Below are 23,827 nucleotides of genomic sequence, written 5' to 3'. Positions count from 1 at the left end.
GCGCAGCCCCCCCCCCAGTACGTAGCCAGGAGCAGCGAGGAATGGAGTGGCTTATATTTGGGTATTTTTTCTTTTTTTCTCCCCCCCCCCCCAATTTTAAAGGTGCAGCTTATATTCAGGTACAGCTTATGTTCGGGCCAATACAGTATCTCTAAAAATAGAGGCACACCACACTCTCTCATCGTAGGGCGTCCTTGCATTGAAAGCAGGAAGGCAGTCATGCTGAGGGTTAAGGGCCATAGGTCAGTGGTAAAACAGGGGCAATAGGTCAGATACTTGGCATGTATGAGACCAGAGGTCCCAGGTTCAATGCCTGGCTTCTCCACTTAAAAGCTCGGCAGTAACAAGAATGGGAAGGCATACCTTCCAACGTGTCCAGGCTCCAAGCTGAGACAGGCTATTGGGCGAGTCGTGTGACCCTCTGAAATTAACCATAGAGTAAAAAAGGGAAAGGGACCCCTGACCATTAGGTCCAGTCGTGGCCGACTCTGGGGTTGCGGCGCTCATCTCGCTTTATTGGCCGAGGGAGCCGGCGTACAGCGTCCGGGTCATGTGGCCAGCATGACTAAGCCGCTTCTGGCGAACCAGAGCAGTGCAAGGAAACGCCGTTTACCTTCCCACCTGAGCGGTACCTATTTATCTACTTGCACTTTGACGTGCTTTCAAACTGCTAGGTTGGCAGGAGCAGGGACTGAGCAGCGGGAGCTCACCCTGTTGCGGGGATTCGAACCGCTGACCTTCTGATCGGCAAGTCCTAGGCTCTGTGGTTTAACCCACAGCGCCACCTGCGTCCCAACCATAGAGTAGCAAGAGCTAATTGAAAAAAAGTCAGGCCAAAATACAGAAGAGGCATGTATGCAGTGCACTATCTACATGTCTTCCACATATTATTATCATTATCACCACCTTATACTTCTTTCCACACTTCTCAATATCTACTACTCTTCTGCTAAGATATTCTCCCTAATTTGGGTTTCCCATCTGTGCAGAGAGGTTGTTATTCCCCTGTCAGTATCGCTATGTTCTGCCACCTGTTCTGTAACCTAGCCTTCCCTCATTCTCTCTCCCTCTCCTTTTCTGCTGCATCGCTCCAGGCTTCAGATACAAGTCTCGTAATTCAAACAGCTCACAACCTTTATCAGCCCAACTGGTGTGATGTCCCTCTCCTGACCTTTCCACACATACACTTTGGAATTCACTTCCCCTCAGTTCAAGCATCCATCTTTGCAGAAACAACTCTACATATTGGCTGTAATGAAGAGGAAGAACTGTGTACTATTCTTTGTGTAGTCTGTTGTCATTGTCACCCCCATCCCTGCCCCCATTTTCATGAACCTCTTTCCATGAACCTTTCCCTCAATAATTTCCAACAAACTGTTTTCCCACACCGGCCAACTAATATCCTCGGCAGCTAATATTCAGAGACATATGCTACAGAACGTAAGACATAGCCTACTAGTGACTAGTGGCCATTGATAGCCTTATCCTCCATGAATTAATGTAATCTCTTTAAAAGATACCCAAGCTACATCTTTTGGAAGCAAATTGCATAGTTTAACATGAAATCCAGTTTCACTTCCATTTGAATGATGGCAACTCACTGAAAACATATTTACAACTTCCATAGTGATTTGTGCTACAGATGTTTTCGACTTGTTCTTCAACACTGTGATTTATTTGGGAGACTTTTTTAAAAAGAAGATTAAAGATACAATAGTTAATGACAATCTTATTTAATCAGGGTGGGGGGAGGGAGGAATGCATTTCCCACATAAATAAGATCTAAAAATAAAGATACAAAAAATAATATAATCAACGGCAACAAACCTCCCTAAACAATGCCCCCAATATTTCAGTCTACACGCCATATCTTAAAATGCTGTTATTTTGTGAGGTAGAAAATAAAATGCTAGGCTATTGACTTGTACTGACTGATACTGGCATATGACGACGATTTGTTTACTGTCCAAAATGTTAGATCAAGTCTGACACACCACTATTATAAAGTGAATAAAAAATAGGAGATTTAGCAAGACTTTGTCATTTGGCACATGCGATTTCCTAATGGCGACCTCAGGCCAGGCAAAAGAGCTTTTTGTCCAAAGCCCTCTTGGTGGAAAAACACATTTTGGCATAGAAATGTCAGTCCATTATTATGACTGATTTCCTTTCCAAGCACCAGATTCTTAACATTTATAATTTAGAGCGGTTCAGAAGGAAATGACAATTTGTCTTTTCAAAAGCAAAGGAGAAAATGGGCTTTCATTAATTATTCTTTCTTAGGTGATGCCATACAGATCTTGTGATGGCATAAAGCCTTTTTTTCTTTTTTTAGCTTAGTGGACAAACAAAAGGCCATTATACTGAGATGCAGAATAACCTGCCAGACACTTTTTGGAAAAAAATGAGACAAGGTTACTTTTGATTGACACCCACTCCAAATATACAATTGCCTGCCTTGAAACAACAGAGGATATTGTTCAGTGTTTCACAGCAACTAGTCTCTTTTGAAATATTTATTGACAAGTTTCTGCTTTACAGGACCCTAGGCATCTTCTTCCAAAAAGACACCCTTTCAGAAGGTGATCCAATTTCTTGAGGGGTGGAGCAGCCATGAGCACCACTCCATAGAAACAAATGTTATTTCTTGTCACATCTGAAAAAAAGATGATCAGCCCTAATACAGATAATATAAACTTTTATATGTGCATATGCGAGGATGCAGCTAAAAGCTAACCAGCTAACTAAAACGTATATCTTGCAACAAGCCTAATTGCATATGAAATACCTTTAAACCAAAATACCTTATGATTTATTAATGTATATGAATGCATATTTACTCTTGCACAGCTTTGTGAACACAATATGACAAAGAGTTCTGTAGTCATTAAGCATATTTTTGTCATTATCAGAAATGATGTCATCTGTTTTGGAGTCTGTTTTCCCAGTTTCCTTAATTTTGTGTATGTATGTACAGTGGTACCTCGGGTTACAGATGCTTCAGGTTACAGATGCTTCATGTTATAGACTCCGCTAACCCAGAAATAGTACCTTGGGTTAAGAACTTTGCTTCAGGATGAGAACAGAAATTGCGCGGCGACAGCAGGAGGCCCCATTAGCTAAAGTGCTACCTCGGGTTAAGAACAGTTACAGGTTAAGAACGGACCTCCAGAATGAATTAAGTGTCAGGAAAAAGCACCAAGGCAAAAGCCAGCTCCAGATGGCTTGAATGCAAAACAGGATGTTGTTGTTTTGCACTGTACTGCTGGGGAAAAGGTGGAGCCTATTCTCTGTACTGAGCACTGGATGTTAGCTCAGAGTGTCATGTGACCTGTGCTGGAAGTACAGGGGTGGAGTTGTGCTTCTTCTGATGGAGACTGAAGGGTGCAGTCGCATTTCTATGTACTGCTGAATGACAGGAATAAAACATGTAAATAGGACTCCTGTCTGGCTCATTTCCCCTCCCTGGGGGGAATGCAGGGAGGGAGAGAAACAGAGTAGCAGAGGGTGTGTTTTCCTCAAGTCTGATTGACGAGGAGAATCGCCGAGTTATGACCTTGCCTGCCGGGAGACGCAGCGGAGAGGTCATCAAGTATCCAGCTTAATTGCCTGGGGGAGGCCAGTTACCTCTGACTGTGAGCTGAGATACTAACATTAAGTTCTTAACCCGAGGTACCACTCTATGTACGGTATGTATGTATGTATGTATGTATGTATGATAATCCCATGGACTACAGTTGGGGAAGGGAGGTTAATGCTTGCCTCCCCAGCTGCATTCTGAAGGAAGATCACACCCTCCCTCCAATTAAGTTTGCTATGTGTGTAGCAAATGCATGTGTGTGTGGTGCCCATGACACTTTCTAAGCCAGCTCCTGCACAGCCAACAATTTGCAATGTTAATAAAGCTGTGGCCCAATTTTGTCCATATTGTCTCCTTATTCTGAGCAAATGGACATAAATAGTACTCTCACTAATGTGACGTGTGGGGAGCTCCACGGTTCTGTCCTGGGCCTGTTGTTGTTCAATATCTTTATAAATTACTTGGATGACTAACTGTCAGGAAGAACTTTCTGATGGTAAGAGCTGTACAGCAGTGGAAGGAACTCCTTGAAAATTCTCCTTCTTTGGAGGTTTTAAAGTAGAGATTAAGTAGGATGCTTGAGTTGAGACCCCTGCATTGTAAGGAGTTGGACTGGATGACCCTCAGGGTCTCTTCCAATTCTACAATTCTACGGTTCTATGTTGATGCAGATTGTCTATTATATTGGTTTGCTCATAAAAGATGAACTGGTCAGAAATCAACTGACAAAGGAGTTCTGTTTTCCCTCCAGCATTCAGCTTGCTAAAAAGAGAAGGGAAAAGAAAAGAAAAGATGAACTATAACCTATTTGTATTCCTGGAGAGATTGTTATTGTATACAAGGGCTTTTTCTTCATCACTGAAGAATCTGCCCCTCTCCATCTCATCTCTTTCCCTTGTCAGGTTCTCCCTGCAAGCCAGGTTCTTCTCTCCCTTGCAACAAGCAGCGCTGAACAACCTTGTTCCTATCTAAGTTAAGAAGCAAGGAAGTTTCATCCTTTCTATTTTGTATCTGCTTTATTTGGTACATTAACCTTTAGCCGATGCACTTATTTACTTTGCTGCTGCTGCTGCTGCTGTTGTTTTAAAAAATAAGTAATAAGGTCACAATAAATTTTTGGTGTGTGTAGCATTTTGAATGCTCAAAGCAATAAATCATATACTGTCTCGTGCTTACCCAGGAGCTCAGGAACGGAAGAAATCCCATTTGGCCTATACCGCGAAGGCCAAATAACAATGGGTATCAGTGAGCAGAAGCTTTGATGTATGGCTCTGGAAGAAGAAGCTCCAGACTTCTTCTCTATAAATTAACAGCTATTTTGCAGTGCTGATGTTTGGAACAGATTCTGCCTCTGGCTTCCTTCCCTTTCCAGCCTCTTGATCTTTTCCGAAAACCTAAAAGGTGGGGGTGGGGAACCTTCAAAATCACACCAGTCCAAATATACTATTTAACACAGAGAAAGAACAGAGGATTATTAGCAAATCCCCTGAAGCCAGTGTACCATCTTCAGCCTAGGAAAAACCAGTGGTTTACTCCAGCTGTGTCCTAGGTATAGAATTTAGGCTTCAACCCTACACTCACTGACCTGGCAGGAAGTCCCACTGAGGGTCAACGAGGCTTACTTCCAAGTGGACACACAGTGTAAGGGTTTAAATGTGCGGATTATATACAGGCAAGTGTATGTAACAGAGAGCCAGTGTGGTGTAGTGGTTAAGAGCGGTAGCCTCTTAATCTGGGGAACCGGGTTCACGTCTCTGCTCCTCCACATGCAGCTGCTGGGTGACCTTGGGCTAGTCACACTTCTTTGTTTTTTTTTAAAAAAATATTTATTGCAATTTTTAAACAACAAACAAACCACCAAACATATAAAATACCATCACCATACAGACAGAAAAAGTTAAGAAATAAGCTAAGAATGAAACAAAAGTACAGATAAAATACAGTTATTCATAAGTCATATTTTCATAATCTTTGGACTTCCTCACATCACCCTTCCCTGCGTTCTCAGTCACATAGTTATAGACAACAATTTATTACCTTATTTCAGTTCTTATTTTATAAATCTCAGATATTATGTCCCAAATTTTAAGTAACTTTATCGTAAATTAAACTGCTTGGCTTGAACATAATGTTGCTTCGAATTTCATCATTTCCTTAAACATCACTTATTCTCATATATCTTAAAACAAAATTACTGCTGCCGTGTTACTTTCAATCATGCATTCTCCTAGCATTCATACAGTTTATAGTGTTTTTGTAAATAGTCTTTAAATTTTTTCCAGTCCTCTTCCACCGTCTCTTCTCCCAGGTCCCAAATTCTGCCAGTCATTTCAGCCAGCTCCATGTAATCTATCAGTTGCATCTGCCATTCTTCCAGTGTGGGTAAATCTTGGGTCTTCCAGTGCTTTGCGATGAGTATTCTTGCTGCTGTTGTTGCGTACATAAAAAAAGTTCTATCTTTCTTTAGCACCCCTTGGCCGACAATGCCCAAAAGGAAGGCCTCTGGTTTCTTAAGGAAGGTATACTTCAATACCTTTTTTAACTCATTATAGATCATTTCCCAGAAAGCTTTAACCCTTGGGCACGTCCACCAGAGGTGAAAGAATGTTCCTTCAGTTCCTTTACATTTCCAACATTTATTATCAGGCAAATGATATATTTTTGCCAGCTTGACTGGGGTCATGTACCACCTGTATATCATTTTCATAATGTTTTCTTTCAAGGCATTGCATGCCGTGAACCTCACTCCGGTGGTCCATAACTTTTCCCAGTCAGCAAACATAATATTGTGCCCAATATCCTGTGCCCATTTTATCATAGCTGATTTGACAGTTTCATCCTGCGTATTCCATTTCAACAGCAAGTTATACATTTTTGAAAGTACCTTGGTCTTAGGTTCTAACAGTTCTGTTTCTAATTTCGGCTTTTCCACCTGGAAACCTGTTTTTTTGTCCAAATTAAAGACCTCCCTGATCTGAGCATAATGTAACCAATCTCGCACTTTGTCCTTTAATTTCTCAAAACTCTGCAATCTCCAAGTATCTCCTTCTTTTTCTAGTATTTCCCAATATTTCGGCCATTTGGCCTCCATATTGAGTCTTTTCTGAGCCTTGGCTTCCATTGGTGACAACCACCTTGGGGTCTTGTTTTCTAATAAGTCTTTGTATTTTGTCCAGACGTTAAACACTGCCTTCCTGACAATATGGTTCTTAAAAACCTTATGAATTTTTAGGGCTAGTCACACTTCTTTGAAGTCTCTCAGCCCCACTCACCTCACAGAGTGTTTGTTGTGGGGGAGGAAGGGAAAGGAGAATGTTAGCCGCTTTGAGACTCCTTAAAGGGAGTGAAAGGCAGGATATCAAATCCAAACTCTTCTTCTTCTTTGTCTTCTGTCTGGATGGACCTTTTCTGGTTTGAAAAGCTGCTCTGAGATGTGTCAATGGAAGTGGAGAAGCTACCTGGTCCTCAGGTGACAGGTTGCAACTGAGCTCAGGTTGGGAGACAGTATGAAATACAGATATCAGTGCTAGGCTTTATTTCTATTGCTAGGCCCAGTAGGGAGCACAGGAAGCCCACACATCATGGAGAGCTCTCCACAGAATTATTTAGGAAGCTACCTTACACCAAGTCTGGCCATTGGTCCATCTAGTTCAGTATTGTCTACACTGACTGTCAGCTGCTCCCCAGAATTACACATGGGGGTCTCTGCTAGACCTACCCATACCCCTCAACAGTCTGGATGGCCACGATTCTCCTACAGTCAACACGGTTTCAGCCATGCTGCCATGGTGCCCTGATTTATTCTGGCCCAAAGACAGCATTGAGAAGGAGGCATGAGGGCTCCTTTCCAAAACCTAGTTAGCAGCAAGAGAAATGTTGAGAACAGAGATGCTCCTTGTACATCACCTTCATACACTTGGTGAAGACATTTTAACCTCATCAGCTGAAAAGGACTATTCAGTCTGCTCAGCAAGAGAGGATGCCCACCTAAGCTTCACAAGATGACCCTGTCCTTTCATGAGAACACACGTGGTACCATCCAGTATGATGGTTTACCTTCAGATACCTTCTCTAAAGGGATGTGGGTGGTGCTGTGGGTTAAAGCACAGAGCCTAGGGCTTGCTGATCAGAAGGTCAGCAGTTCAAATCCCTGCAACAGGATGAGCTCCCGTTGGACCCAGCTCCTGCCAATTGACAGGATGAGCTCCTCGGACCCAGCTCCTGCCAATCTAGCAGTTCGAAAGCATGAAGTGCAAGTAGATAAATAGGTACCGCTCCAGCAGGAAGGTAAATGGTGTTTTCGTGCGCTGCTTTGGTTCACCAGAAGCGGCTTAGTCATGCTGGCCACATGACCTGGAAGCTGTACGCCGGCTCCCTCGGCCACTAAAGCGAGATGAGCGCCGCAACCCTAGAGTCATCCACGACTGGACCTAATGGTCAGGGGTCCCTTTACCTTTACCTTCTCTAAAAAGAGCAGTGTGAAACAGAGCTGTGTTTTTATCCCAACTCTGACATATGTTGCTCTCATATGCATTCAGCTTAACTAAATACAGTGTGCAGTTTCATTCAAGGAATGACAGGGATTTGTTCAACCTGGTACATCTCCAAGCCAAGACAAAACTGTGGCAGGTTCTTATCTTCAATAAGATGATGCAGCATTGACAGTGCATTCCAAAGAAACTACAATGACTCAATAATTGTTTTGCCCAAGATTGCATGGATTTTGGCCTCACCATCATCTTACAAAGACCCACATTTTGGGTCAGAACATCACTAGCACTCCATGCATCAGCTTTGGTGACTGCACGCTTGAGACAATAAACAATTTTATCTACATGGGCTCCGCCATAACCAGCAAGCTTTCCATTGAGACTGAGCTGGACAAGCGTACTGGCAAGGCAGCTATGTCAATAGCTCATCTCTCTGAAAGGGTATGGAAGAATGTGATGCTCACATCCAATACCAAGATGGTCTACAAGGCTTGTGTGTTGAGCATGCCAGGTTATGGAAATGAGGCGTGGGCAAGTTACACCCGTCAGGAGCGACACCTCAATGCCTTCCTTATGCACTCTGTCAGGAGGATTTGGGGCAACCCATGGCAGGACAGGGTCTCAAACAAACATGGACTCTCCCAAGCCCACATTCCCAGCAGGGTCACATTCCTGTCTCAGGGATGTCTATGCTGACTTGGTCAAGTCCACAGAATGGAAGATAGTATGTGCCAAGGATATGCTTTACAGGGAGCTGGCTTCAGGCACCAGGCCTGTTGGTATACCAACCCTGTTTTACAAAGATGGCTGCAAACATTATATGAAGGCTGGCAACATTAACTCTACCATGTGGGAATCCCTTGTAGATGACTACAGTGCCTGAAGACAGGCTGCACATCCATAGCTGTGATTAGAAATGACATCTGGGAGGAGCACAGAGAGAAGAAACATCATGGTGCACCTGTAACAGCAAAACAGATGCCTTCAACTGCCCCAGCTGCAATAAAACACGCCTCTCCTGTATCGGTCTATACAGACACGTTGTTGTTGTTTAGTTGTTTAGTCGCGTCCGACTCTTCATGACCCCATGGACCAGAGCACGCCAGGCACTTCTGTCTTCCACTGCCTCCCACAGTTTTGTCAAACTCATGCTGGTAGCTTCGAGAACACTGTCCAACCATCTCGTCCTCTGTTGTCCCCTTCTCCTTGTGCCCTCCATCTTTCCCAACATCAGGGTCTTTTCCAGGGAGTCTTCTCTTCTCATGAGGTGGCCAAAGTATTGGAGCCTCAGCTTCAGAATCTGTCCTTCCAGTGAGCACTCAGGGCTGATTTCCTTAAGAATGGAGAGGTTTGATCTTCTTGCAGTCCATGGGACTCTCAAGAGTCTCCTCCAGCACCATAATTCAAAATACAGACACAGGGACTTCCGGGTTGGCGCCATCGCCGAATGGCGGACTCCCTCCGAGCTCCGGAGGGAGTCTGCTCGGCAGGGGCTGGGTCCTACCGCGCCGGCGACGCGGGGACCCTTAAAAACCACGGGCACGGAGCCCGTGGACATGGGGACTCAGCTGGTACCGTTAGCGCCCTCCCGACTCGTGAAGCAGCCTTTTTAAAGGCTACGGATCGGGTGCCGGGGAGCGGCGTGGTGCTGAGAGTCCATCGCTTCCCCTGCCGAGCGCAGCCGCATGCCATTCGTCGGAGAGCGCTGGCTTCTTCTATTGGAAATTCGGACATTTAACAACAACCCGTGAGTAATTGGGTAACCGGGCATAAAAGGAGAAAAAAAAATTTTTTTTCCGGATTCGGCACGAGCGGGGGGATCTAAAAAGGAAGTCAGTCCCCTCCCTGATTGTAAACACGCTAAAACAAGGACTGGGAAACCAAGATCGATTCAGAAGTTTATTGCTGACAAAGATGATCAATTCCACGATGGGATACTATAAGAATAAGAATTGTGCTGGAGGAGAAAAAGTCGAAGAGGGAAAAGGCAACCCCCCCCTGGGAACCGGGGCGATTTGGAGAACCTGGTGGAGAGAGACGGAGAATTTGACAGCTGTCAAAGTAGCTGTCAAATCTTGAGAATATAAAGAGGACTCTGTTACAAGTATTTTGCTGGTTAATTTTGTTACAATTGGACATAAATATGGATACAAAATGTCGGAGGGAAAAAGAAACAACAATTTGACTTTTGGATTAGAGGACACAAAGTTACTGCAACCCCCCTAGAGGGGCTTCGGGACATTACAAGTGGCGTATGTGGAAAACTACTCCGGGATGTGCACAGGTCTTATCTCTTGGGAAAGCAGCAAAACTGAAATATTATTTTGTCTACAGAGGTGTTCACAATACAATAGAATTTTTCTATTGAAACAAGAAAGGAACTGGACGTAAGTTTTTGTTCCTGAATAACAAACCTCTGTAGAGATACTAGATTTCGGAATAAGAATGGTCTTGCAGCTGAACAAGACAGAAACCTGAGAAAGCAAGAAACAAAAGAGCAAAGGACCAACTACGTCACGGAAAGAACAATGGGAGGAGTAATAAGGACTAAGGAAAATTAAAGGCCTCTATAAGTCTGGATTTTTGAAGTTAAACATCATCAAAACAAGCAAATTTAAAGAAAACCGGCAAGATGGATTGAGAAAAATCTGGCTGTGGACTTGAGACCTCCAGGCCGACAACACATAGACTGATGGACATGGGAAATCCAAACCGGGGAAGGGAGGGGGAATTCTAGAATCCAAAGGCTATGTAACCAAATTTTTGAATTTTCTGCTATCTTTTATCTTTTATCTTTTTATCTTGATTTAACATGTTTTGGGGGGGGGGAAAGGGGGGAACTCGTGGGAGGAAACGGGGTAGATCTTGGAGGAAAAATCTTTCTTTTTCTATTTTGTTAAAGATGAGGAGTGATGTTAAGATTGTAATCTAAATTGGCTAATAGGTACAACATATTAGGTTTAAATTGGGAATGAGAGTTTGTGGAACCAAATTAGGGAAAGGGGAATACAGTCGGGAGGGGAAGGGGGGAGTCCCAGAAAGAAGGCTATGAAAATAAGGGTTTAAAGTTGGTCTTTTTATTTCTTTCTTTTCTTTATCTTTTCTATCTTTTCTATTCTGTTATTATTGGAAATTATAATAAATATGATTATAAAAAAAAATAAACAACCATTTTACTTTAAAAAAACAAAAAACAAAATACAGACACAGCAGGCACTATAACACTCCAATGTTTTGACTTTATCCCGGATGCCACACTATTCCATTGTCTCTCAAGACAGACAAATGGCAACATTAATATATGAGCAGTGCACTGACCCTCTTTGCATGGATGAATTTCATACCCAAGTGTTTTTGACTTAAGTGATGTTTTTGAGAGATGTACATACTGGCAGGAAACTACAGTGCTAAGCTGTCCTGCATGGCAATTCCTCTCTGTCTGTAATACAAGAAGAGTGAGATTGATTACCCCCTTTTTGCTGACTGACCATATCCCTAATTTCATATCTCCTCTGTTAAACTCTACTTCAGCCAGTTTAGTGAAAGGTGCATTTTTTGAAACAGAAGTAGAACACTCCATATTTTAAGGAGGCACATACTGATTTGCTTGAGGGCAAAACTAGTTGTGATGTTAAGTGCTTATTTGCCTTCAACATGAATTTTTAAAAAATGCAAATAGCTTCTGTGGGGTGAAAGTGGGAAGCTGATAAGGATGAGGATCTCTGCAGGTGGGCCAGGGGAATCTAACCCTTTCCTTTCCCGCTATAGCGTTATTATCTGGAAAATTGCTTTTCAGAAACAATTTGCATTGAGAGGAACTCCCCCCTTGAAACAGCCCTGGCTACCCCTCAAAAATCCTGGAAGGTTAGTTTGTTAAGAGGGTTGAGGGTTGCTAGGAGATTCTCTTCACAGAACCACAGTTCTCAGAGTTCCATGGGAAGAGAAATAGTTTGTTAAACCACTCTGGCACTCATCACGGTGTCCTGTTGTGCCAGAAGCAGTTTAATCATGCTGGCCACATGACCCGGAAAGCTGTCTGTGGACAAACACCGGTTCCCTTGGCCTGAAGCGAGATGAGCGCTGCACTCCATAGTCAAGTTTGACTGAACTTAACCGTCCAGGGGTCCTTTACCTTAACACCTTTTGGAAAGTTTGGAGGCAGGCTGCCACAGTGTTAACTACTGTTGGATTTATTTCCACTTCTCTGCCAGATGGAACTCTTTCCTCAACTTGTGTATTGTATTGCATTTGAACATGATGGAGGGCTCAAGCCACTGACCAATCTTTAAGTGACATGGTGGGGTGTGGCAGAAGTGCCCCACAACATTTCACTGGCAGGTCAATATCCCCCCTGTCTTTTCTTGTATTATAAGGCTTGCTCTCCAATGACTAATTTCCCATACTTTCACAGCACTGTGGCAGCTCTTGTTAGAGTATGATCCATGACACCTACACAAAATTAATTATTTGCTATGGTCATCTGCCTCATTTGAAAGGTTTCTTTATTAAGTGCAATTGTACATATAAAATTATGGCAGCGTGTGGCCCCAAGCTCTTAATTAATATTGGTTTGGGCACACTGTGTAGTCATCCTAGCAGAATTGTTCATCTCTGTTTTGCCATACACACCCACTCCATAGGAAGTATGGGGAGATGCATTTCCCAAAGTGTTATTGTGCCTCTTGCAACAATTCGAAACCTTGTTTTTTTTTGTTTCATTATATCTTAAGAGCAATGGTCCATGCCTTAGCATTGTGAGAACCCATTTACCATAGATAACCTGCAGTCATTAGACCTAGTTACATCATGTTACTGACATGCCCTCAACCTCAAAATTGGCTCTGGGGCGTCTGGAGAATCCCCAGAACAGTACATGTAGTGAGGAGAGGGGAGATCATTCTCTGGAGAAAGCTGAAATGTTTGTGCTGGGATGACCAGAAGAGTGTCATGTTGATTGTGTGACCTCCTATTTTCCATGGAAATAAGGATTGTTTAAATGTAATAGTATGCTAGATAAAATAAAGACATCTGCAATGCTTCAGTTACTCTTCTTGTTATCCTTCCATGCAACTGAGTCTTGAAAGGAGCTCTCTCTTTCTCTAGCAGTGCAGCACTTGCAAAGCTGCTCTTCTCTATGCTGTTAATAGTAATGATAAGCATCATCTGGCCAAAGTTAAGTGATTCTAAGCCCCATTGATTTCTACTGAAAAGATTTAAGCACAGGCTTATTCCCCCACTGAAACCAACAAGGCTTAGTAGTACTAAACTGAGATTGGATCAGGTCCACAAAATCAAAAACCTCAGCGAAGGTAGGTAACTAGAGGCAGAGGCAGCTTTGCGCGTTCATATAGATCTGCCTCTACAATAGCAATTTATTTCCCAAAGTGATGTTGTACCCAGTGAATTGGTTTTGTCTCTTGAATGAGAAGATGTTGATGGGACTTTTAAATGGAGGAAACTGGATGCATGCTGTGATTGAGGGGCAATAAATCTTCAGTGGAGAGATGTGGTGCTTTTCCTACTTCTTTGGCACCATTTCTCCACATTAAAGAGACAGCATTGAAATGAACATCATTTGAGTGTTTCACTGTATTAGAAATGCAATTTGCTGTATCAAATGTAAGGAATTCAGAATTCTAGTGAACTGTAAATCACTAGAAGCTCTTAAAAACCAAAGGCAGGTTCCTTCTCAAGGTGACTTTGTTAATCTGGGTTTTACTGCCTAATCACAGGAAAAGACAAAGAGAAGTCAATAATGGCTGCATGTGGCCCCTGTTAGGAAGTCCAGCAGGCAGCAATAGTATGTGAAACTGAATACTTTCCATCTAAAATTAATTAAATTAGCTGCGATTCCATAAATAATACGCTTGGATCCCAGTGCATCTCCCAGGAGAAACAAGTTCTGAGTGGAGTGTACCAGGAGACCATTTGTGGAAATTAGGCAATTATTAGTTTAACATAGTCATCAAATTAATTTTGCAGAAGCAGAAAAATGCCAAGCATTAGAGGAAGACAGCACTGACATGGTGTATGGCCTGTGAAATGCTTTAAATTAATTGGACTGGAACTCAGTGGAGATTGCCAAGACAGACCACAGCATACTTTGTTTGCCTTTAGGGTCCAAGCAGAAGGTCTATGCCCCCCCTTTTTAAAGCAAGCAAACAAAAAATAGTCCATGTCATGTATTCATTCATACCTTATGGTATGAATGGTACACACTTTCCCTAACCAATTATATGAAAAAGAGTCATATGAAGCAGTTCTTAGACCAAAGCTACTAACAGATATATTTTGAGCTTTCATTTCCCATGTTTTATCACCCTTCAGGATAGTCAGTGATAAAAATCTGCTTCAGGCTAGATCAACGGAATGCTCAGCAGTGCCCAGCATGAGGTTATACCACAATAGCAGAAGCATATGCTGACATTCTTCCGGAGCAGGGATGGTCAGGTGCCTTATGTTCTTCTGAAGGCGACACTCTGGGAACTGACTCTACCTATCAGATCTCATGATGGATAGAAGATATGAAGACTATTGTTATGACTCTTTCCGTGCTAGCCTAAATTGTTCAGCTTTTCATGACTAACTAGAGATTGTTTTTTTGTAATGAATATGCTAACCAAATCTGCTACAAGATGGAAAATTGTGGGTTTTTTTAGGTTAGTATATCAGAACACAGGAAGAGCTATCTAGTCCCACCCATTGATCATCAGGAACTAATCTCAGCTGTGGAAAAAACATGTTCCCCTCTTGGGCTCTCTTGGGCGCAGGAAATTAACCTCAACTATTTACAATTTTTGTTTAACCTGCAAGAAAGAAGGGCTTTCCCGCTGGCTAGGTTCAATTCTAATCCTTCTAACCTCCTTTGGGGTAGGTTTGCGGGTATGGCAGAAGGAGATAGGATCTGCCCATGTGATGCCCACCTGGTGGAAACTCTAGCTCACATGGCCCTTAAATGTAAACTGTATGATGATCTCCGCCAACAATTTTTAGACCATCTATGTATTCCAACATGGAAACCAGAGACAGAGGTTATACACTTCTTATTATAGGGGAGAGACCAGGAGCTCACCAAGACAGTAGCTAAGTTCCTCTGTTTGATTTTTTGTCGCCGAAGTACACTACAGGATCCTGCCCTTGCTGGAGACCCACAGAGATGAAATAGATTGCTTGCCTCTTCTTCCCTTTGGCAAATGACTGTACTGTTGAAATGGTGATGAGATCGCACTGGCTTATTTATTCTGTATGTTTGTAAGTGATGCCAATAAAGGTTTGATGATGATGATGATGATGATCTAGTCCCACCACCTTACAGTGGCCAAGCAAGTCCCTGTGGGGAACCTCCAAGCAGTGGCGTAGTGTGGGGGGTGCAGGGGGGGCCGGCCGCACCGGGCGCAACATCTGGGGGTTAGGGTTAGGGGGCGCAAATCCACGGGTTGGGGGTGCAAATTACTTGCCTTGCCCCGGGTGTTGACAACCCACGCTACGCCACTGCCTCCAAGCAGGACCTGAGCACCAGAGCCCTCTCCCCTCTTGTGCTTTCCAGCAACTGGTATTCAGAAGCATTCCTGCCTCCGACCGTGGAGGCAGGGCAGAGCCATCATGGCGAGCAGCCCATCACTGCCTCCAGTGGGAGAATAATAATAATTTATTATTTATACCCCGCCCATCTGGCTGGGCTTCCCCAGCCACTCTGGGCAGCTTCCAACAAAATATTAAAATACAGCATTGCATGAATAAGTACTTTTTAAAATCTGTCCTACATCTCCCAACATTCAGCTTGATTGGATGTCCACGAGGTCTAACATTATTGGAAATGGAGAAAAACTTTTCTGCATCCACTTTCTCTATGCCACTTTTTCTTCTATTGTGTCGTATCTTAGACACCTTTTCTCTGAACGAAAACCCCCCGAATGCTGCATTCTTTCTTCCTAGGAGAGTTGCTTCACCCCCTTGGTGATTTTTGGTTGCTCTTTTCTCTATTTTGCTTGCTATCACCATAGTTAAAATCCTTGTCCGCAAGGCATTACAGAGGCTTAAGCTTGTCAACTTACCGTACCTGATGGATGGGAGTCCACTTTATTCAAGGATTCTATTGTGTTATTGACCTACTGTGACCTACACCTAAAAATGGAGGAACAGCAGAAACCTGACTGTAATCCACTGGACAAACAAAGTTTATAGGCACTTTTTCTATTGTAAAACCCAAGCAATGAACAAACATTATCTATATTCCCTGCATTAATGGAATAGGGCAAGCTTTACTGACACACACATGATTAGGTCACCGTATTTGCTTCAAGTACACCTTGAACAGGTAACTTTTTATGACTGCCACCTCCACCCATGCTTGAAGCCAAATGAGACACAAAGGAGTGCTTAGAAGACAAATATTCTGTATGGTGTGAGGTGTCATTAGCTGCCCAACCTGAACGCTTTTATTACTAATGACAGTGAGTTCGTTGTCTCCTTGTGCACCAAGCTGTAAAAAGATCCTCTTGGGGCAGTGAGGGGTGCCTCTGAGACTCCCTCTTGGCTCTTCTGACATTGTGGTGATCATTTGCCTCACCACAGAATATGCTTTGCTGCTCTTTCGTATCAAGTTGTCATTATCATGCAGCATCCAGTGAATGTCTAGATTTAGTTTGAAAGTGTGTGAATTGTCACGTCATTCCCCTCGTCACTATAACCAGATGGGCAAATCGGAATGGTTATTGCATTCTAAGTGAACTTGAGAAATACATAAATGTTCCTACACTGCCTGAGTTACAGAAATCCCTGAAGCAAAAGCAAAGAAGGAGGTTTTCCAGCCAAGCCACCCTACTGAAATATGACCTCTGCATAGTTGTCCTGTTAGTGGGGTCTCACAAGGTAGGACTGGGCACGAAATTCAGTTTAGTCTTTGCTAAATCTGAGATTTATCCATGCTTAGCAGTAAAAGTGCATGGACAATGAGGATGCACACAAGTGTTCCATTTTACTTTACATGCTATTCAGTTTCATTGGAAGTACCTCATTGTAGTAGAGAGGTTTCTGAAGTTGTTTCATCACAGGCTCAAGATGATTTGGGGGCCACACTATGAGATTCATGATCGAATCTCTCTATATTTACTTTAAAAAATAAATAAAACCAGGGCAGTTGTAGATTGGGGGTAACTGGATTATGACCACTGAACAGGAGTGGGGAATTAACACTTCCCCTTACCCCATTTTTCATATGTCTACTCCAATGTCTACTCCAAAGCTGCTGTTTGCTCTGCTGGAGGAAACAAATTGGTAGTTCTCTACATCTCTCTCTACTTATTACCAATGCATGAACATTTTAGGAAGAAAGTCGGTAGGCTTCCAGAGGCAGTTATTTCCCATCTTATGGATCATGGCCTTTGTGTTTTGCTGTCATACACATTTTTGGCATGATAACTACTAAATTTAGCATTATTTCATGATGGATTAATTTGGCCCCCAGAGTTATTTTATTGCCCAGTTAAGCATGTTTACTTACTTTTGTTAAAAAACAACAACACAATACGATGCATGAAAATTGCTTTATTACAAGAAAGAGAAGTTTGCAATAAAACCTGTCTCCTTGGGTGTGCTAATTCCATTTTACAAAGGAATAACATATTGTTTTAATTAATCATATGAAAGCAAAATTAGCATGATTACGTGAAAGGTGTTGTAAATCATTCTGATCCACTTCACTAAACAAAGAGCATCTAGTTATTCCAGAGTTGTTAAAGATTTTATCTATCCAAGTGAAAATTCAATTAGCACTATCCCGTCTCATATTAAAAAAATGACAACCATAGGATTCCAACACCAGGGAGGAACAAACGTTCTATGCCTGTGAATCCTACCTTGTGCCAGTATGATAAATTACTGTAATTAACAGTATCCCACGCAAACTAAACAATATTTACAGAATGGCTGTTCCAAGAATACCCTGCCCCTATTGCAGGGGCAGACTTTGGTATTTCAAATTTCAGTGGTACCCTTTGTGAGCCCCAAATTTGGGACCCCCCACCCCTCACTTTCCATTCACTACATCACAGTTGCAACATCCTATGGTACCCACTAGGCTTGGCACCCATTGAAGTGGAACTGGTTGTGATGCCTTAAACATGCGTCTTCCCATTGTTCTAAAGACTACTACATAACGGCTCCAACTGTTCTCAAAATCTCCTTATGGGTGTTGTTTTTAAAGCAAGGAACAAGCAAATGTATAAAAGTCCATTTCCATCTATTCCCATAATTCCCTAACTGTATGCCACAAGAGAAGACGCAGTGCCTCAGGAAATTAAGTGAATGTGTTTGATTGTTTATTACCATTATAGCCCCCATTTTGTCCATGATAGGATTCAAGGTAGGACACCAAAAGTTCCCAGGCTGTCTTTTATCCAAGCACTGACCAAACCCAGTGCATCGTGTGCCTTCTGGACCAGGCCCTCTTCTGTGCCCTTCAGAGTGCCAAGTCCCTGAGCAGCAGTGATTCCAGCCTTGCCCACACATCACATCACATCAGGAGAAGTAAGTAAGAATGCACAGAGATTCCTAGGCATGGCCTGCAGTCTACACTTGAAAGCTGTGGCGAAATCTCAGAGGCATCATTTTTGCCCCAGGAAGTATGAACCCAACCCCTGAGCCCTGACCTAATGCACAAAGAGGCGGCTAGGGTGCTGGGAGGCAATATTAATGGGGCTATCCCATAGTTGTAAGGAGGATATATTTCCTTTGTTCTGGGATCTGATTAAGAAAATATGATAAGAGTGAAGTGTGCATCTGGTCTGATTCCTCAAAAACACTGTACCCAATCTTTCAAAAGGTTGGGAAATGCCAGTTTTATGGAACAGAACCAGGCACAACTTGTAGAACATTTTGGTAAAGTGATTCACAATGAACTAGGCAACTGAGGGCAGAATAAGCTGTCCCGAGAGGCACAGAGCTGTTGCTGCTCATTATCTTTCTACTCTATACCTGGTAACATTAACTTGGTGTGAGTGATATCCTCTTTCTTGGCTTCCATTTCCATTCTGCCCGGTATTGGTCACATGCAGCCTGTTTCTGTTCCACTGCAATTCAGCCTCCAAAAACCCCTATGGCATTCAACTCACTGTCTGCTATAGGTGAAATCTGACATAATTAATTTCATTGTCATTACATTATTCCACGCCACTAATTTGAGTGCCAGCGAAAAACAGTGCAAATTACCTATATATCATTTGCAGACGAAAAACAAGAGTGAATACCAATTGCAGTCGCTGGATTGATTTCCATTCCAGACACAGGACAAATAAGTGAACAAAGGCAATTTCCACTCCCATTTCCATTTTTGTCAAAATTCTCTGACATCCCTACTTGTGGATGAATTCATTAATGACATTTTAATCTCACATTTAGGCTAGTCCCTTTTATTTCTTGTTGCTTACAATTTTAGGCATGGGAGTGACTTGAAACTTAAATGGCACTGCACAAAATAGGTTATTAGCATAGTTTAAACCCATCCCTGTGAACTAAGGACCAGTTAATATTAACTCGTATGTGTCTGGTGGTCTGTTTATTTTATATAAGGGCTGAAAGCTCTGATTCAAGTGTGCGAATGAGTTGTTAGAAGCTGGATCCCAAGTTCCTGTGGAAGGACTCATACAGCAGTTACAAATACCTTTGCTCCAGCTGAGGTAGGCTTCTGCTCATAGAAGGTGGGGGTAGTGTGGTGATTTTTATTGATTTATGGTTATAATGAGGTTGTGTGTCCTGTTTTAATTTTGTCTGTTTTGCTATGCATGTTGCCTAAAGAATAGTTTTATTAGATGGACATAAATTGAAACAAATAAAAGGTTTCTGTAGATTCCCCTCTGTGTCGGGGGCTGGCTGGATGACCAAGAATGGTGGGAGGCCCCAGCTGAGGAACCCTCTAGGGAAGCCACAGAGGAAGAAGACTCAGCCCCAGGCCAGTGGTGGTGGGACACAGAAGACAGATCAGACGAGGAAGCTGAGGGGTGGAAGACACAAGAGGCTTGAGTGAACAAGAAGGTCCAGAGGCAGGATGCTCTGCAAGGACAGGATGCAGGAGAGAAACATTTCAAGCTCAGAATATGAAGGAGAGGACAGAGAGGAGGAAGGCACTGCAGCAGCTTCACAGCAGCTGCCCGATCCTTCTGCCTTGAGCTCCCTTTGACTGAGGTCTTGCAGAGTGTTACATGTAGGTGAACAGAAAGTTAGAAAAGCCCAAGGAAGGGAGCCCTCCTATTTGCTGGAGTTGGTGTCTGCTTGGAAGATGTCCAGAAGAGGAGGGGTAGCAGGAAGAGGAGGTGCCAAGAGCCAGTCTTGGCAACATCTTCATGGAGGCAGCCATGTCTGTGTGATCTCTGTTGTATACAGTGGTACCTCGGGTTACAAACACTTCAGGTTACAAACGCTTCAGGTTACAGACTCCGCTAACCCAGGAGTAGTACCTCGGGTAAGAACTTTAATTCAGGATGAGAACAGAAATTGTGCGGCGGTGGGAGGCCCCATCAGCTAAAGTGGTACCTCAGGTTAAGAACAGTTTCAGGTTAAGAACGGAGCTCCAGAACGAATTAAGTTCTTAACCAGAGGTACCACTGTACTAATTTCCTAAATAAAACCACTAACTTTACTTCAAGTCTCCCTTCTGACCTGTTGAGGAACCTGCTCTCCCTGACAGCCACCTGACACTCTGCAGCCTCCTGTGCTCCCCTCCCCCCATCCCAATCCTGTCCAGACTGTCACAGCTCCATGGGAGGTGGCACAGAACCTCGAAGGAGGAGAAATCATCAACAACATAAATGATTTCCAGCCTCCTGTTAGAATGTGCCAACCCGGGGCACTCTTTATGTGAATGGAACTTCGTCCATGGGGAATTTGCACCCAACCCACTGTCCCGCAAGTGCAAATGATAATTCCACATGCCCTCGCTCAACCAACTTTATAATTGATTGTAGTGGTGCACCGTAACACAGTTTTTGTTGTGTCACAGTGCTTGTACAACCTCTTTGCAAGGCACCACAGAATCCTGCTTTGACAGGAAAGTGGGTCCCTGTATGCAAAGGGTTTTGCGAATAAGAGTTAAGAGGGAGTTTTTTTTTAACTGGACCAGTTCCATATGAATCATTCTGGACACAAAGTCTTGCACACCATTTTGTCTTAGTGCTAAGCTGAGAATTCATCTGTCTCATCGCCAATTCAGAGGGAAGAGCACCAGCGAAAGCATCACTTAGGTAATTTCTGGCAAACTCCCAAACTTGTAATGACCTGGCCATGATCATTTGATTGTAGTCCAAGAACAAAATGTCCACATATCCATTCGGTGTAATTTTCAGTGCTTGCACCAGCTGTGAGGATCTGGGCCCCAGTTTAGAAAGTAAAAATGTAAGCCAATTTTATTTTTTTTAATGTTGGTAACGGACAACAAAAGGTACAGTTCGCAGCAGAGTCAGCCAATGTGAATATAAATTTGACATGCTGTATGAGGAAGGAAGGGGATGCTACAGAACATTTGCAGCAGCTGTCACTGTAATTTAGATTATTTAACTGGAAAACATTTACCCAAAAGAAAAGTAAAAGCCTTGGCCAGGCAGCTGATTGGTGCATTTTGAGAAACTTATACGGGATGGAGGAATTTCCCCCCTGCATATTTCTTTTTTTAATAAAATTGTTTGCTATGTTGTCATTTATAAGCTGACTGCTGCTTGAGGCTGTACAGTTCCCTCCTGACTCATGGCTAGAGATGGGGGAGAAATGCAATTTGGCTTGTATTTAAAGGTGAACCTACCAAATTTGTGTGAGTTATCTTTTGAAATTTTCACTTCTCCAAATTTTGCAGTGCAGCTCTCCTGCCAAGTTAGGTGCAGAAATATGTGTATACTAAAAATGCAAGTATTAGTGAAAATAGCATGCAGAAATACATTATAGTAGGGGAAATTGCTTTAAAAAAATGTGTATTTTAGGCAAAAGTGCATGCAAAAGTGTCTATTAGGAGAAATATACATTACATTAGGAGAAATACATGTTTTTCCTGATCCAGAATAGCCCCTAAGAAAGCATGTTTAGGACCATAGACTTCATTATTTCTTTTATTTTTGCATTTATATATTTCATTTTTATCCAAGGAGCTCAAGGTGGTATGTATAGCTCTCTACCTCTTCATTTTATCATAATAATAATAATAATAATAATAATAATAATAATAATAATAATAATAATAATAATAATAATAATTTATTTATACCCCGCCCATCTGGCTGGGTTTCCCCAGCCACTCTGGGCGGCTTCCAAAAGAATATTAAAATACTGTGATACATCAAACATTAAAAGCTTCCCTAAAAAGGGCTACTTTCACAAGAACACTGTGAGGAAAGTTAGGCTGAGAGATGGTAGCCAAGGTCACCCAATGAGTTTCTTGACTTTTGTGGGGATTTGAACTAGGAGTATGTAGGTACAAGATTTGCTTGGATTCAGTGCTTTGGAGAATAGCTCACCTCAGCCCAAAGCACTTTGTAGACTGACAGATTTGGCTCAGGATCCATTTGAATCTGCCCTAGCTCCAAGGGTTTTAGTGCTAGGCCCTAAAGTTGAACTAAAGTTGAAAGTTGTTGGGGGTTTTTAAAAACTATTTTAAAAATTATTTTAAAGTATTTTTTTAAAAAAACAATATATATTTTTTAAAAATTACTGGAAATATTTATTGAGGATATACAGTGAAAGAAAAGGGGGAAAGAAAAGAAATGAAATACAGCAGTACCTTGGTTTTCGAACGTAATCTGTTCCAGAAGACCGTTTGAGTTCTGAAATGTTTGAAAACAAAAAACTCAATACGGAAGCCTCAATACAATACGGAAAACTCACAATGGAAGCCACATGGCATGTTCGACTTCCCAAAAGTGTTCGAAAACCAAAGCATTCATGTCCGGGTTTACGGCGTCCGAGTTCCGAAATGGAAACGTTCAAAAACCGAGGCACCACTGTATTTGAAATTGTGATACAATATATGGGTATCTAAATAATACAATTATTCCAACAAGTGTAAAATTATTAACAAGCCATTATACTTTTTAAAAAAATGGATTCCAGTTTGCTTTTGGGGTGGGAAGAATTAAATGGATTTGCTTTCCCTGTAAAATGTGATTATAAACTAGGTCTGTCAGTCACACACAGAGCCATTGTTCTCTCCTCTGTAGTGTTTGCTCTGTATTCCCTCATCAGCCCATCTGGGTGCTATGGCAAACTTAGACACATTTCCCCTCCCCCCCCTTTACCTCACCACATCTCAAAAATTTTGCACTGCTGAGGCATGAGGAAACACTTCAGGGATTTTCACTTGGACTTGTGCTCCTTTGTAAAGACTCCACTTTGCCCCTGACAGGCAAAAAAAACAAAACAAAAACAAAACAAAATACAAAACCCAACAACTCTCTGAGGCACACCCCCTAGCCTGGTCAGAAAAGTTTCTATTAGAAGTTCTTAAAATTAGCTGGACTGTTTGCTAAGCCACTTGGTCTAGTTATCCCTGAGTCCTCTGGGCAAGAAAGATGCAGAGAACTGAAATTCTGAGGACAAATACTACTATAATAGACACTTTAATAAATAGCTCAGAGCATTCCACCGCAGAATGACTCATAAAGAGCAGTGTGTGCAGAGGGTGTGGGGAACTCTTGTCATTCGTTGAAACGGAATAGTGCCAAGGACAGGAATGATGAAGGTGATACTGCAAGGAAGTACAGCATGTATCATGTTGTGAAAA

This window comes from Podarcis bocagei, assembly GCF_964188305.1.
Source record: "Podarcis bocagei genome assembly, chromosome: 2".
Taxonomy (NCBI): domain Eukaryota; kingdom Metazoa; phylum Chordata; class Lepidosauria; order Squamata; family Lacertidae; genus Podarcis; species Podarcis bocagei.
This window is presented reverse-complemented; position numbering follows the sequence as displayed.